The sequence below is a fragment of the Nannospalax galili genome, unplaced genomic scaffold (genome assembly GCF_000622305.1).
Source record: "Nannospalax galili isolate Female #2095 unplaced genomic scaffold, S.galili_v1.0 scaffold622, whole genome shotgun sequence".
Taxonomy (NCBI): Eukaryota; Metazoa; Chordata; class Mammalia; order Rodentia; family Spalacidae; genus Nannospalax; species Nannospalax galili.
The window spans coordinates 835,210-853,059 of NW_008348570.1; the positions used below are offsets into that span (position 1 = coordinate 835,210).

The 17,850-nt window shown below is 40.9% G+C and overlaps 1 protein-coding gene across 1 annotated transcript in view; it reads left to right on the forward strand.

Moving 5' to 3' along the window:
* The window catches only part of Tmem178a (transmembrane protein 178A), a 68,196-nt gene that overhangs the window by 942 nt on the left and 49,404 nt on the right, over positions 1-17,850 (forward strand). The window lies entirely within an intron of this gene.

Below are 17,850 nucleotides of genomic sequence, written 5' to 3' on the forward strand. Positions count from 1 at the left end.
AAACCTCAGAAGAGCGGAAGGGGGATTGTGCTGATGCTGGTTGGCATCTCGTTAAACCCAGGTGGGCAGCCTAGCCTAGAGGGTTCATGGGGAGCAAAGGAGGCCTGAGGAGCCTCCCTCCAAGCACCTCAAGTTCAGGGTTGGACTTCACATGCCTGTAACTCACTGGTGAAGACAGCTAAAGGCAGATAAGATACTATTTTATTCATTACTCCACCTTCCAGACGACCCCACCCCCACCCTCTGCAGGGTCAAGGCAAGAGCTGAGAAGGGCCAATGGCCAAGTCTTTGAAAGTAAACTTAGGCAGAGACTTTGCATGCCACCTCTTATGATTGAGACTCTTTATGAGGCTCTATTTGTTTTCATTACTTGGTACTAAGTTGTAGAGCATTGCTTGGCTCTTCTGAATCTTTGCAACACCTGGCTCAAGTGTATGCAATCAGGTAGTTTGAATCTTTTTTGTAATCCCATTCATGTAAAAATATTAAGTGTGACAGTCCTATTTTGTAGTGCTTCTTTAACCTGTAGTACACAACCCTTAACAGAATTATTCCCTGATAGAAAAATAAATATATAAGTAAATAAACCTCTTTCCTTAGAGTTATTATTCCAAAAGAAGTCCAAAGTCATGCATTTTAAACATAATAGCAAGCAAACAGATGTACACTGAATTACAGCTTCCGATGGAATTGCATAGAAAGGAGGGGTTAATAATGTGCTGGCCTTCCAGTATTGTTGGTTGGCATAGTCTTCCTTTCTCAAACATGTCAATTTCCTCCTGCCCATGGCTAGCCCAGCTGGGGACTGCCATCCAAATCTGTCTATACATGGAAGGACTCCAGCAATTTGGGGAAGGGAGAGTCAGATACAACAATGTTCCTTTGGGTAGTGCACCTTTTTCTTTTCTCTCCTAACTTGTCTCTGAATCTGATTTCTCCTCATGAAGATGCTGCATAATTAATTCTGATAGTAGCATAGTACACGAACAAACTGTAAAAGCTGATTGTGGAGGCTTGGTTATGGAATGCTCATTTAGGCAAGGCAATTTTGAAAGTTAAGCAGTGTAGTCTGTCTTTAGGAATGACAGAACTGCATTTCTGCACAGTCTTTCTATGCCTAGAGTATTTCATTGCATGCAATTTGGGTAGAGTCTAGTGTCTGAAGCAGCAGGCCAGAGTCCAACCCACAGCAGAACTCCCACAGGATGCTCCAGGGTACTTCTGGAAGTTCTCTGGCTAGATGAGTACCCAGCTCCTCTAAGAATCAAATGATCTTAGAGGTGGAAGGACTTTATTAGAGATCAGTGAATCCAACCTTTCACCCATTGTTCTAATCCCCTCCTACAATTTCTGACAAATGGTTGTGCACTCCAGTACTTCTACCACAGAACTAATGAAATGAACTAGATTGTTCTGGTCATGAATGTATCTTTTATATGAAACAATATCTCACATTTATCCTATTGATAGTGGGTAGTTAATCCTTTGTGGCAGACACTGGAAAATTCTAGCCAATCAGAAGACAAGGAGTTCAACACTGGCTATGTCCCTAACTGGTACCATGTTCCCCCCATAAGAATCCAAACTCCATTGGGTTTCAGTTTTGTCGTCTCTAATATTAAGGAGGCTGACTGTTCTTTGGAGAATTTGTTAGCTATAAATGTATTCTTGTTGTGTAATAATAATATAAATTTAGCTTCCTAGGAAGTTAATGAGCTGATACTGTTAAGAAATGAGACACTTGGGGGAAAAGATGACACCCATCATTACAGGATCACAATGTGTTATGGAGAGATGGCCAGAAATGCTTAGGGTACTTTCAACAGTATTTTGCTACTAACCTACCTTAGGCTGCTTCTGTAAATCTTCAGGATCTCAGTTTCATCACCTGGGAAATGAATGGATACATGAACTCCCATTAAAATCCTCATTCTGTGAATAATGTGGAAAAGGAAAATGTCACCAGTATTTACCTATCTCCAGTGGACAGTCTGAGTGCTCATATTAGGTAAACATTAGTACTTTTGTTTGGGTATCTGATATTACTGGCTGTGGTGTGAATTTCCTAAATGAGCCATAACTTGACATTACATGCATTTAAAATATTTGTATAACTAGAGACTTACGTTCTAGTTCTTACTTTCTTTTCTAAATTACCTTATGAGTTGTACGATCTTTATAAATTTTAATTATCTTAACAAGTAGACTCAGATGAGAGAATGGACAGGGATCGGAAGGGGGGAGGATGGCTAAGAACTTTCAAGAGGAAAATCAGTCAAACTTTTAATCTGTGGACTTAAGTTCAAAGGTAGGAGGTAAATGCAGGTTGCAGAGAAAGCAGAGAGCAGGCACCTTCAACAAGAATGCAAGTAAAGTTTTGTATGTTTTTGATACAGGGTTTCGTGTGTCCCAGGCAGGCCTCCAACTCACTGTGTAGCAGCTGAAGACCTTGAACTGCTGATTTTCCTGCCTCCACCTGCCATATGCTGGGATTGTAAGTGCATGCCATGTTTATGCAGCACTGGGTATCAAACCCAGGACATGCCAGGCAACTTCTCTGCCAGCTAAGCTACATCTCCAGCCTGAGAAAATTTGCTAATAAACCTTTAAGGACTGACAACTGTAACTCTGTGCTGCTTTTCCAGGCTGAAGAGCCATTTGTTGGCAGTTTGAATACAGTGTTTTTCCAGTATCAAGTCCTCAGTATCTGAACCAATAGTAAACCAATCTATACTGCACCAGCTTGCTCACTACATGTGCTAGTCAGCCTTTCACTGCTATGAAAAATTCCTGATAAAAATGACTTAAGGAAGGATTTACTTTGGATCATAGTTTCAGTTCATGGTTGGCTGCTCCATTGCTTTTAGGCCCATGGTAAGGGACAAACATCATAAAGGAAGGGCACCGGGGGAGGAAAACTACTCCTCTGATGATGGCCAGGAAGCAGAGCATGAGAGGGGGACTGGGGAAAAGGTAAAGCCTTTCAGAGCACACAAGAGCAGACCCTAGGTGACCTAATTCCTCCAGCTGCATCCCATTTCCTAGTTCCCACTTCCTCCTAAAAACACCATCTAATTGTGACTCCATCAATGATCCAATCAGTTCCCCAAATCTCCATCTCCGAACATTGCATTAGGCACAATGGGGGGAGGAAAGTCATATTCAAATTGAAATACCAGTACCACATGAGATCTTATCAACTGCTTTAGAAATAGTTCCTACTATATTCCTGTAATTTACTTTCCAATTCAATAAAATAGACACCGAAAGCTTATTACGTGCACGGTGGTACAAGGAAGATTTGGGCTGCACATCAGAGGTTCGTTCGTGCTTCACTCTAAGTTCTTCCATGTATGTTCTTGCAGCACTGGTTAACTTTGGACTCCAAGGAAGCCTTTCTGGTCAAAGGACTAGCTCTATGAGCATGCAAATGAAGTAATCGTCCAACCAATCACAGGAGGTGTAGGATAACTGAACAAGCCAAGTAGGCATTTCAACAGAATGGACTTAAGGTTTTGGGCTCTAGGCTCCACCATGCCACTGGGAATGCAGAGAGTTTGAAAGAAGCCTTTGCAAGTAAAAATCACAGAAAGCTTGTGAGGCCAGTGGGCTTGGCATGGTTTATATAAAGGTCTCAGAAAATAGAAGGTGATGAGAAGATGGGTTCTTCATTCAGTCCATCATCATCCATTTATTTACTCGAGAAATGAATGTTGGGGTGTCTTGATGTAGAAGATAGACCGAGAGATGAACAAAATGGACCCAAATTCCTGTCTTCTTACCGTGCGTTTCAAGTAGTGGAGTTTGTGTTTTCTAGTGGATTACAGAGTAACTACTCTTAGTAGGTTATGGAAGATTACCTGACAAGAGTGGAGAGCACTTTGGGAAAACTGATAGAGCTGGTGAGGAAATGACAGAAAATACAGTGCAGTGTGATGGAGTGCTGTGCCCTTTGGGGGCTCCCTGACACTCTGTTCCAAGTGCAATAGTCTATTTCAACTACTCGGGGAGTGAACAGTGAGGTAGGCAGGCAGATGGAAGGCAACATTGCATGATGCTTCTTTCAGTGCCTGTAAGCATTGACTTTAATAAATAAATATTGGTGAGACCTGCGAACACATTATGTAGAACTTTGGAGAAATCAGTTTGAATTGGATTCAGTCACTGGAACTGTGCTGTAAGTTCTAACTATTCCCTTAGCATTAACTTGAAAATTTTTAAATTAAAAATAATTAAAATTACTTTTGAAATATATGTACTTTGCACATGCAAATAAAAATTAATCTTACATGAAGCCTACAATAAACAAAAGGAAAATTAATGTAGTATTTTCCTTTTATGAAACTAAAAATGATAGGATTTCAGAAATGTGAAGATTATAATTCTATACATGTAATGGTGACTTGGAGATATCACTGGGAATTAAATTCTTGAGACTTGAAATACAAATATGTCCTTGTGGTTTTAGACGCAGTCTTTTTTAAATAAGATAAACAGAGATATCAAAGACAGTGGGGCATAAATAGTTCGTCATTTTGCTGTCTGTATGAAAAGGGAAGAGCGAACTTTGGTAGGAATTCACTGGGCCTGCTCTGCACTGTGCTAATGATATATCTGTTTCTCCTATTGTTTATTCTCCATGAAATTAATAGTCTGTACAGGACCCACCAAATTTTACCTGACACAGAAATAGATTGATGATTTTCTTCAGCTCGTTTGTAGACCAAAGTATCGTTTGTGTGGGCATAATTCTCTCCAAAGAGCAAATCTATCTAGGGAAGTCAAGAGGTCAATATTCTTTCTCTTTCTTGACCCAGGAGTTCTCAGATTGTTTTCAAATCTTAGAGGATGCTGCTGATATCACTTTTGGGGATGTGGGGCTTGTGATTAAGGTAACTCATCCATTCAGAGCCCTTGCTTCTCTTCCAGAGGACCCAGGTTCTGCTCCCAGCCCTCACACTGGGTGACTCACAATTGCCTATCTCTCCAGCTTCAGGGGATCTTACATCTCTCCTGGCCTCCACGGATACCAGCACACACGTGACATATACACTTATACCACACACATAGCACAGACATGCACATATACGTAAAGTAAAAATAAATCTTAAAAGGAGACTTCTTTTACTTCTCAAGACAAGTGGTATCTGAAATGTTTTTGAGCATGCACTCATCTGACGCTCATAGAAATATAATTTGTCACATTCATTTTAAATTATGTTCATGGGCTGTATTAGTACATGCATCATAAAGCACAGACAAAAGCACGTTTTGAGGGGAGTGGTACTAATGTGGTATAAATAGAAGTTGGACTGTTTTGTGCACCTCAATGCATCTTCCCCCCACTTTAAAGACTGCTTTTCTGGCTTCTCATTAGTAGAGTACAGATGAAGGAGAGGTTTTCCTATCATGGCTGAAATTTATGCGAGTCTCCAAGTGCTCTACTCTATCATACACATTTATCTTGCACAGGGGAGAGAAGATACATTTTATTTCTGCATCAATTCTGACATTAGGCACAGTATTAAATAAACCCTTTTGATTAAACAACTGCTATTTCATACTGCACAACTCTGAATACTCTTAATTTGTTTTCTCGTCTTGTCCCAGAGTGTGTTGAGGCTGAGCATGCCCTAGTGTGATACTCTATTTCAACACATTCTGTCACTAACCCTCATGAAGGTTATCTGCAACAGAAATTAAATTCTTACCTCCCTGTCATCAAAAGAAGCCACTTCCTCCTATGTTTGCTGTTTGTACACAGGAACTATCTGTTAAAAGCAATTTATAAACACAAGAGTCAAGGGTGTTTTCAGTGGTTTGTGATCAAAATTTCTAGAACCACTGACATTTTGTTCCCTGTGTCCCGTAGATAACATTTAGCAATGGCCTTGAGGAGAAAAATAGAAGTTTTTGCTATGCCATAGAAAGTTCACATCCAATTATACCCAAGTTGCTGTGATTTTTTTTTTCCCCTTAGCTACTGATTTTTCTTCTTCAAAGCTCAAAAAGAGCCCTCAAACTCCATCAGGCAGACTGCTCATAATTGCAAGTGTTCTTGATTGCTATACAAGATAAGCCTTATCGGGGAGCATCTGGAGCCACAGAGACTTCCTGTGGCATGACATCCCAAGGAGTGCGAACACTGATGGGATTCAGGCAGGTCTCAGGGTTTTCTCAGCAGTACCAAGAATGGACTCGGTTCCATCACTGACAACACCTGCAGTGCCTGGATTCCAGATTATCAGGCTGTAGTCACTGATTGTCAGATTATCATCACAGATTGTTAACTCTGGGACCTCTGAAGAGCATTCTGTGACCTCAGATCACCAGTGCCTCCTTCCCTGAGCTCACCTTCCTGGCATCCACCTTTACCAGAGAGATTCCTCTGTCTTTTGAGGAGTCTCAATCGAGTAAATATCTGTGGTCTGTTTTTTTGGTATGATTTCCTGGCTCAGAGAATAAAAATAATCACATTTGGTTGATCATCCTTTCTACATCTCCCTCCCTTCCAATAGCAACTGGTGGGCTGAAAGGGAAAAGTTAGAAACAAACCAGCTGAAGGATTGGCAGATAATACAAAAAGCAAATATATCTCCTTTGAAGCAAAACAGTAGCTCATTATTTTGGTAACTCAGATAAGATCATTTTTAACCTTTTGGTAGATCTGCCTTTTGGTTTAAAAATTTCAGTTATTCTTTAAAACACCAAACATTGATATAATTGAAGGCTGTGCATAGCTGGTTTTAAAGATTTTGAAAAAAAAAAAAAAAGGCATTGTAAATAGAGAATTGACTTTATCTTTCTAACCTGGCTTATTCATTGGCCATCTCATCATGTTTCCCTGTGGTTAAAAGTGACTGCAGTGATTAATCTGTTTTATTGCAAGTTTTAACTAAAATGATGTAAGCGAACTTCTTGGAGCGTGAGAGTCTGCTTCTTTCCTGATGGGGAGGCAGACAGCCTTTGTTTGCTGAGGAGTAACCGGAAGCTACATGCTGTACTCCATCTTCCCCGAAACTCAGCCAGATAAGCTAATTGCAGACCAAACAATTGTGCCATGAGGACACACATCAGGGAATGCTTCCGCAAGTGAGAAGGGGGAAACCAATGGACTCCATGGTTCACTTTCCCTTTTCTTGAATTACTGAAGACACACAGAATTATTTCCTGTAACATGCTGGTTGTTCCCCTGTGCTTGAACTTTTACATTTTTTATTCATAGATAAAAATCAATCGACTCACCTTTCCCCTTCAGAATCTGAAGGATTTTTTATTCTTTTTGGTTCCTCCAAGTTATCTGACACTGCACAACTAGAAAACAGAGTCCAGAAATTCTAGAAGTGGGAAATTATATCAGATGGTTCCAGAAGGCTTGATTGTCTCGTTACAGCAGGTCACTCAACAGCAAATCAGCAATGATTCTTGCACCTGCCTGGCATACTTAGCATCTATCTATCTGCAACAATTGCAGTACAAGCTGGGTAGGGGAATCAGGGTGCGGGGCTTTGTTTGGTTGGGATCTCATTTGACTACATTGTAAGGAATTTGTAATCTACCGTGGGAGGTGGAAGCTTTTGTCTTATTTAACAGTCAATAAATATTACTGTTAGGAAAAAATGTTTTTTTTTTAAAATAAGGGAGTTCTTATTGAAATATTAGTGCTAAGTTCTGTAGGTCCTGAGCTGTCTCCTTTCCATATCTACTGCAGTGAAGAAGGTGCTCTGAGTTAGTGGGGGTGAATTTGAGCTTAAATGACTTTTTCCGTTTCTCTCACAATTCAGAAAACCACTTATAATAGTACTTTGGGTTGTCATGGAGTTTTTAAGTCTAAGCATCTTGTCAGATACTACTCACTGAAGTTATTCTGGAGAATTAACAAAACTGATCACTTATCATGTGACTGAAAAATTATAGAATAGGTCATCAGAACAATAATTTGACTGAAGTTAAATTTCTGGGGGGATGGGAGCAGAAATTATAATGGCCAACTCGAATAAGTTAGCTGGTGCCACTTGAAGCTTAGGATTTGTACTATGTCACTGATAACTAAGAATCATTGTTTACTGTAGCTGATTTAATCCTGAACACCTAACATTGCAGGAAAATTCTGCCTGGTGTTCAGACAATGGCAGCACTGGTGGAAGGGAGCTAAAACTTACAAATGGCAGGAAAATAAAGGGAATGAGTGGAAGGGAGAGCTACAGTGATTGCTAACACAAATGGTTCTGAAAAGTACTGTGTTTTTCCTGAGGTGTTTGAAGCCAAAGACACAGGTAACCACTTGCTGTTCAACAGTAACAGGTAAAATCTAGCCAGATGCCTGCTGAAGGAGCATCAGAGTTGTGTTGTATTGCCTTCCTTTTTGTTTTTAATCCCCTAAGGACCGTTCTCTCGTTCTGTCTCTCTGTCTCTGTCTCTGTCTCTCTCTCTCCCTCCCCCTCCCTCTCCATGTCTCGCTGTCTCTCTCTTCCTGAAAGAAACTCAAATTGGTAGGAGGCAAATAGGAAAGTACAGGTAAGATCAAAGATTCATGGAGTTGAAAGAAACTTCAAGCCGTGATGCTCACCTGTTATATGATGATGCCAGTAATGTGTGATTTGCAGTTGTACAGGAAACTCCTGTCAATTAACCGCAGTGCCTCTGACGCCCTCCTTTCCTCTCTCAAAGCTTGCTAGCAGATTATCTATAAATGAGGTGAATGTTATCAGCATAATCTCAAATTGGTTTTAATTTATAAGCAGAAGGCATAATTTGGAAGGAGAAAGCCCCTTGCTTTTATGTAGAAGAGGTGAGGGAGAAGCTTACCTCAGAGTATATTTCCTAGGGGTGGAGGTTGTATGAGGAGTTGATGGATAGTTGGCATGGGTGCTTCAGTCCCTCAAAGTTATCCCAAGGTGCCACGTCTGATTTAGAAAATTGGCAGTGGTATAAATAACTCATTACCCGTTGCTCCTCTGAACAGTTCCCCAAACACCTGATTCGGGAAAGTTCAAAAGAAAATGACAGGAGAAACCATAAAAGGGCGCAATCGTGTATACTCTCCAAATGTGACAGTTATTGAAATAAATATGTCTGAGTGGCATTAGTAGAGTAGCCCCCATTCTTTCAGGCATACATACAGATGAATGTGCAGTAATATTTTGATAATGCCGTGGGGGAAGTCAAGTACTTTTTAGTAATAGGGTCCAGATTTTCATTTTGGAAATTTGTGGCGGTGTGCTTTTTAGCGGATGTGTGTCTATTTCTAAATCATCACATGATTCTTGTGTTAGTACTCTTTTCATCCTGTTTGCAGATTAAAATGGCAGATCCATCCCCCATCAACTATTCTTCCATGTATGTGGTTTTTCCTTTTTCTTTCTCAGAGGTTTGCTAGCAGCGTTTCTGTGGAAATGTGGCACATTATAATTTTGGTGGTGGCTATAATTTTTTTAAAGGAAGTTAATAAAGTATTTGGTAAACATTTATGCAACCCTATAGGTAGGTTTATTAGTTAAGAATCTTTTAGTGTCGGATAACAGACTATCCAAATAAAAGTGGCTTAGCCTACAAAAAGAAAGCATTACCTTTGCATAACAAGCACCCTGGCAGAATCCTGCATCCAGGCTAGCTAATTACAGAGCTTGGGTGCGGCAGAACTTTAGCAGTCCTGGTAGAGGAAATTTTGCCTTGAGCCTGGATTCTTCCTGGACACCGCAGTTCTTAGTGACCTCCTTACCTGGCAGCAGTTCAAAGGCTAGGCAATCAGAGAGGCCATACCCTGGGCTCGGCCCCTTTTACAATAAACTGTAATCCCTTCAAAGTGGTCAGCAGACTCCTCGCAAGTCTCATTGGTCAGACTCATGTCACCTGACCATTCTTTTTTCATGTATTATTTATTATTTTTTTTATTATTTTATGTGTATGAGTGTATTGCCTGCATGTATGAAAGTGCACCCATGTCATGCAATGCCTGTGGAGGTCAGAAGAGGGCGTCGAATTTCCGTGGAACTGGAGGTATGGATGGTTGTTAGCTGCTATGTGGACACTGGGAATTGAACCTGGGTCCTCTGTAAGAGCAGCCAGTGCTCTTGATTGCTGAGCCAACTCTCCAGTCCAACCTGACCATTCTTAAACCATCCCCTGACAAGCCAAATAGAATGACTGTGATTCTCATAGACCAATCAGGCTCTACTTCAGGGGTTGGGAGGTGCTAACCTTTTCTTAAACTCTGGGCTGCCAGGTCTCTGCACAAAATCTGGCATCTGTTAGTCAAGAAAACACAGTTGCTGTGCACACAACTGGAGTCTGCCATAGCTCGGCCATCTACCTATGGTCAATGTACTGTAGGGCAAGGCTGAAAAGAACCCAAACTCCCTGCTAGCTCTTCCAGGCTTACTTTGTCTACTTATTGCCCTCTGGGCCCAGGGAAGAGTCCTGAGGAATATAGTGTATCTCCTTAATTGGGAATGACACAGGCTACACAGTTGTTTCTAAGGAGGCTTGTTTATAGTTGCATTTTTAAAACGCACTATAACATGCTCAAAATCGACCATTTTAGGAGGTATCAATGTGCTCTAAGATTAAATAGCGCAGTTGTTAAATTTTAATATACATTAGATTGCTGTGGTTGGTGCTAAAATACTTCAGAGAGATCTGTAGCCTTTTCTCTCCCACTCTCCCCTCCCCCTAGCAAATGCAAGTTCACACACCAGAGAAGAGCCTCAAGGAGATCCTTATTCTGAGCATGCCCACCCCCACCCTCAGGAAGTTCCACTGATAAACTCGTTTAAGCCACATCATGGCTTACTTTAATTTCTCGATTCTGAGGAAAACAACACAATAATAACAATATATTTCAGTCTCATCTCCTGGATGGTAAGTGAGCATCATGACAACTTTCAAGTACACCTATAGTAAGTCTGAGGAAGAAAATTAGCAAGGCCCTCTTTGTGGTTGCTTGTGTCCTTGTGTGTTGATAGAGGCATGTATTCAAAACTTGAGAAACAAAAGAGCTCCAATTCAAATAAATGTCAGCTGCTTTTGAAATGACACATCTAGAAGACCAGCAGAAAAAGTGATTGCTTAGCTGTGTTCATGTTGCCGCGCTGGGAGGAGGGGATGGAGGAAAGGCTTATGAAGATGAGCCTCATCTCAGCAGGAATGCTCAAGCCAGTCCACTGCAGTGCACCTCGTGTTTCCTGATGGAGTTCCCATGCTCCTCTGCGCCTCTCCTTGGGCACTGAGAGGTTTATTTATTTAAGCCTGATATCTGCTCAGAGAGGAATTACGAAGCAAGAGTGTCTGAACTGTTGCAGATGGGCTGAGCTAGCAGGATTTTTAGCACAGAAGCCCAAGAAGATGCTGTAGAGTCACAAGGTATGTGGGTGGACTCATATTTGGACCAACAGATTGTATGCCAACTTGTAGGTCTGAAAAACAGAGAGGAAAAAAAGCAAGAGAACAGGAAAGAGAAGAAAAAAAAGGATATAAGAAGGCCAGGAAGGAGCAAGCATTTGCTGAATCGTTGTGAAATACTCTCTATAGGGTTTTACTTCCTGAAATATCCTTTAGGAACATTTGGCCTTCTAAAACACAATTTCATCCTGTCTCTCTTTTGATTAAAAGACTGATGGAATGGCATTAGTTACTTTTCTGTTGTGCTAAAACATCATGACCAAGACATCTTATAGAAGGAAGAGTTTATTTGGCTTAGGCTTCCAGAGAGATAAAGAGACCATCATGGTGGTGGGGGAGATATGGCAACAGGAGGTGGACAAAGCAGCAAGCCAAACACTCACATATTCAGGCAGGCACAGGAAGTAGAGCGAGACAGACTGGAAGTGGGCTTGGCTATATACTCTCAAAGCCTGCTCCCAGTGACATGCTTCCCCCTGGCATGGCCACACCTCCTAAAGGTTCCATGACCCTTCCCAAACAGTGCCACGAACTGAGGACTAAGTGTCCAAATGCTTGGTGCCTTCGGAGTACACTCATTCAAACCACCACAATTCCTCATAAGTTAAACATATTATTACCTGAGAACCCAGACATTCCACTCTATAGATACATACCCAAGTACTTTTCACAGTAGCCAAAGGGTGGGAACAACCCAAATATCCATCATCAGATAAAGAAATGTGGTATGTCCATATAATGGAATGAAATGTTGGTACACGTACTGCAGTGCTGGACCTTGTAAACATTATTATAGTCAGTGAACAAAGCCAGGCCCATGAGGCCTTGCACTGTATGACTCCTTCTGAAATATCCAGAGAGGGCACAATCATAGAGACAGAAAATGGGGGGCGGGGCAAGTGGAGAAAAACTCTTGCTTAATGGGCATGGCATTGTCTTTTGGATTTATGAAAATGTTCTAGAAATAGTGGGAGGTTGTACAATGTGCTGTTAGTAAATTGCATGATTTAAAATGGGAAACAACAGCAACAGGAGTTCAAACTGGCAGTTTCTGCTGCCCGTGCTCCAAGTTTGAATTTGTCCAGGCATTAGCAAGCTCTGACGCTCCAGCTGCCTTTCTGATCGCATACCCAGCCACTTCTCTGTGAAAACCAGGCTCAGGCTACATTACTCTTTTCTATTCTTATAGTACAACGCATCCTTTCACCTCTCTGTGTCCTGTTCCTGCTGCCTGAAATCCTGCTCTGACCTTCCATCTGGGCAGTCTCTTATTTCCCTTGAAATTTTAATGTCATTATTTCCTCTCTTGGTTTTCTTGATTCCATCCTCAGCTTTTTCTTCATTCGCTACAGAGTGAATTGGGGTTTTATTATTATTATTTCATTAATAAATTTTGTTCTTGGACAATTTCATACATGTAGATAATGTACACTAGTTACTCTTCCCTAACCTCTCTTATTTCTCTCCCATCCCTGACAGACGCCCATCTTCCTTATAAATCTCTTTCCCATATTCATTACATTTTGTTTCATTTTGTGCCTCACAGAGAATGTGTTTGGAGCTAACTATCCGCTAGAGCCTGTACCAGTTGGAACACAGTTGGGTACTATGCTTCCTTTTCTCTCAGAGCCTGTTAGTTGCCACTAGATCAGCAGTGTGTGGTACGGTACTTTAAGCCCCTTCCCCACCTGTAGCTAACTGTTGGGAAGACTTGTGTGAGCCCGGTGCCAGTAGTTCTGATGTGAGTTCATGACTGCAGTAGCTGTGTTGTACTTAGAAGATGGCACTCTGGCCCTTTTCTGTCTTCTGTCTTTGACATTCTTCTGCCCATCTTCTGCAGTGTTCCCTGAATGTCCTAGGGGTGCTTAAGTATCTTTTTTAAGGACTAAGACCATAAGCATCCTTAATTTTGCAGCCATTGGTCTCCTCATTCACTTCTCTTCACTGCAGGAGAGGCTTCTCTCATTAAGGCCAAGAGGAGCCTTTGTTTGTGGGTATAAGCATAGTTATTTATAAGTTATTATGCTATGTTAATTCAATTAAGCAGCAGTGTTAAGCTCTCCTCTCCTGGGAGCTTAAGACCTCTTCAGTCATAGGTTTTGGATCAGGTTTACAGTACTAGGCATGGATTTCGTCTTTTGGAGTGGGCCTCAAATTCAAACAGGAGCCTTTAGTTACCCCCATAACCGTCATGCCACTAGCACACATTTTGTCTGGCTGGAAGGGTGAATTGTAATTCATAGAGTTTATAGCTGGGTAAGACTATTGATACCTTTACAAAACCCTCTACCAGCCTGCATAGTACCATCTAGCACTGAGAAAGTCAGCCAGGAGGAAAGAGGCTTCTAGCTCAGTTCCAGCTTCAGTTCCCCATAATTTGCATCCAAAGTGTGTGGTGTCTTCAGCAATAGGGTCTTATCACCTAGTTCTGGTGGATAACCAGGAGAAATGTCAAGGGGTCCCAAATTGTTTTGAGGATCTCTGGGGCCTCCTATGAGATATCCTACATTTGACACTACAGTAGTTTAGTGACCCATTACTTCTAGGACTGGCGTTCTCTAGTCTTGTGGGGTATCTGCCTTAAAACTCTCTTTTGTGTATTTTAATTGGGTTATCAGATCACAGGTTTCTGAGTGGTTTCTTTGCTTTGATCACAACCTCCGTACCCTCATGCCCTTATACCCGTACCTCTCTCCCTATTTGAGCCTTTACACCAGGATCATTTTACAGTTGTCCACTCTTACCCACAATTTTGGTGTCTGTGATCAATTGTGGTTCAAAAATACTCAATGTTAAGTTCTAGAAATAAATAATTCATAAATTTAAATTGTCTACCATTTCTCAGTGGTATGATAGAATTTTGCACCCTCCTGGTCCATAATGCCCAGGATGTGAATCATCCCCTTCACTAGTGTAACCACACTGTATTGCGGCTTCCCTGCTAGTCCTGTAGGAACCTCTTTGTTCTTGGCACAGTATCTTGGTATTTGTGTCAAGTGATTTCACTTAATAATACCCCAAAGTGCAAAAGCAGTAATGCTGGGAATTTTATTACAATATACTATGATTATTGTTTTATTGCTAAAGTTTTACTAATGTATAAATTAAACTTCATCATAGGTAGGTACATATGGGAAAAACTCTGTGTGCATGCGTACGTGCGTTCGTGTGTGTATGTGAGGGGGGGGTAACCAAACTCAGGCATCCACTAATGTTTGGGGGCATACTATCCTTGAATGAAGAGGAACGATTATTGACTAGGTCCCTGTGGTACTTAATACACATCTCTATTACAAGCTTGTCCACATTGTGCTGTAGCTTATTTCCTTGTCCATTCTTTTTCTGTATTTTGAGACCAGGAGCAGATGCCAGCTAGCTCAGCATCAGGCTCATGAAGATCTCTCTGTTGAATAGTTGCTCAAAAAATTGTGTTGCAGAGACAGGCAGATCTCTGTGAGATCAGGGCCAGCCTGGTCCACATAGTGACTTCCAGGCAGGCTGGGACTAGGGAGACCCTGCCAACAAACAAACAAACAAACAAAAATTGTGTTGGGTGGATTCAAATTGCAGCCATACTTGATCTACTCTCTTCTTACCAGCTCCTGAAGTTTTGTTCAGGGACAAGGAGGAGGGAAGAATGATTCTGTTTTAGTTAGACTAAGATACTAATAATTATGAAACAAAGCACTTGGCATTTAAAAAGTAGTAATAGTAGTAGGTACTAAAACAGCAACAGTAAAATAAAGAAAACACAAAAGCTAACACTCATGGTATGCTTTTTACTCTCAAAGAATCTAAAATATCAATGTTAAATTAACAGAGAGCCTTTTAAAGGGGGCTTTCCTTATAACAGGCACTCAGTCCTTTCCTGAGCACTGGATGACTATTCAGGTTTACTTGTCTTGCTATTTATCCCCATAGGAAGTCCCTACCTTGAGGAGCTGGGGCTTTGTTCTTTCACAAGGCCTAGTAAAGTGGTTTTCAAATCACAGGGACTCAATATACTGCTATTATTTTGCCAAGTTCATTCTATGTTTGTCCTTGTACAGTTTTGGCCTATTGAATATTCCTTTTTTAGTGCAATTATTGCAAGTCCAATCACATGCTTCCTATAGCTGGAAAGCAGAATATCAGGAGTGACGACCTAGAGGTTACTATCCTTTATGAGGTCCTTAAATGAGTTGCTTTGCTGCTGTCAGACTTGTTCCTAGGGAGGCTTCTTATGCTGCAAAAAGCCTGAAGGATCGAGAGCAGTGTGAGAGGGCTCTTCTGGCTCTTCAAGAGATGAGGGGCTTTGCTGGCATTCTAAAGTGATCTTCCTCCAGCAAGTTTATTTTGCAGTTTATTGAGGCGACAGGAGTCAGGAAAGTTGGGACCTTGCTTCACTGTGTTCTTAGCTAGTTGTGTGACCTTGGGTAAGTCATCTTGCCTCTCCAGATCCTGATTTGCTCATTTGTTGATGAAGAGGTTGGATGTGACTATAAACCTGTTTGGGTCTCTTGAAGCATTTACTGTTACAATGATGGGATAAGAAAACAGCAGCTTAATTAACTCAGCAAAGTGTCAGGCTGGGAAAAGGTCAGTTTTCTCTAGAAGCAGGTGTTGGGACAAGCCCGTTTAAAAGCCTTTTCCTGTCTTCAAATTGTTCACCCACACTGCTTTGCTTTGCTCTTTTGAATGTGGTATGCTTTCTTTTTGCTGATTTTCTTTTTCATTTCATGAGGGAATTAAAGGAGAACTCAAGATTTTCTACAATATTTCAGCAATTGCGTTTTGTGGAAACAATGTCATTTGGTTAGAGGATTCAGCTCTCTAATTTTTATCTTCTTAGATGATTTCATAAGTAATGCTATTAATAAGGTATGTCTGGTTTTAGGAAATGGAATTTAAGTTTATAATGGAGAGCAAAAATGGAGAATATGCTTTAGAAAATTTCATAGCATTTATAATTTAAATTTTGCCTTACCAGTTCATTCCAAATGTCTTTGAAGAACTTTTGAAAAGATTTTGATGAAAGAAATCTACTCTCTTTTATTACTACAGGAAAATTTTCTAGGTTGATTTCCTTTCTTACTTCATGAGGATATTTAATTTGCATAATCCATGTGAAGTCAAGCCCACAGTTATGCCTCATTTTGCTCAAAAGTGTAAGTAGTTCACTAAAGTCTAGTAGTAGACTGTGTTAAATACCTAGAAGTTATATTTGATCACCTTGATTCAAATGATGAACCTTGACTATTCATTTCAATTTCTTCCTTTTTCCTTTGAGTTATATCTCTAGGTAGTTTGTGAGATATTGTAACCGGCATAATAGTTAATGTCACTGACGGTCCTTCCCAGAAAATTTGAGTATGGTATGACTTTTCTCACCCCCAATTTCCTCTTTTGTGCTGCTGGAAGGACATATTCAGGATCCTCTTGAGTCAACACCACAGTGCTGGAGAATCTGCTGTTCAGGCTTTGATGCTTGGCAGGATTGTCTTTGTCCTTAAATCCTTCCCTACCAAGCAGACACAAGGTGGCAAGGGGGACAAGCTGATCTCCTGCCGCAGTGGTATCAGGGTCTGGCTGGCTGCAATTGAGAGTGCCACTTGTGGGAGTTCCAACAGACAGACTGTGTGTCGCCCACTTCCAACAGACATACTGAGTGTGGGCCCGTGTATTGAGCGTACTAGTTCACTTAGTCCTGTTGTAAGCACTGTGGTCATTTTAAAGTCTTACTTAGGATTGTCTAGGCCAAGGGAAACAAGTCTGTTCAAAACAAGTTAACCAAATTGCACTGAATGGTGATGAGAAGGAAAGGTAGAGAGGTCTCTTCAGAAGGATGCAGGCAAGAGCCCTCACGTGTTATCTTCGCTTTACCTCTTGATTTCAGAATGTTTCTTAGGATTTTCTTTTTGATCCACTGGGACATGCATTTATTTCTTTTTGTAAACAGTAGCACCTGGGAGGAAGCTTATAAAAATCTGTGGGAGATGATGAGGTAGGAAAGAGATTATTTTGTAGTGACCATATGATGAAGAATGCATTTCTCACGGAATATATAAAACATCTTAGTTTATACACATAGTAACTTCCTTTCCCATAATTCAAAGAGATTTTTGCAAAGAGAAAGGAGACATATTTTCTGACTAAACATATATGTTCAGGGAAAGTAACGGCAGAACTGTTAGCAATTGCAGTCTGTGTACGGCAGAGAGAACATGTTTCTCTCACACAACGATGGCAGATTGGGGACCAACAAGTAGGAGCTGTTTGCCTGGTCGTGGCTCTCCGGTGCCCTCTCTACACCTCAGTTCCTTATCTTTAAAGTGAAGGGTCAAATGTCATACTTTCTAAGTGTTTCTCAAATTGTAACATTCTATGATTTATTCAGGGTATCAGGAAATAAAGGGTGAGCTTCCCAAATAGCTCAAATCTACCTTTCTGTGCGTCAAAGTTTGTTTCTGT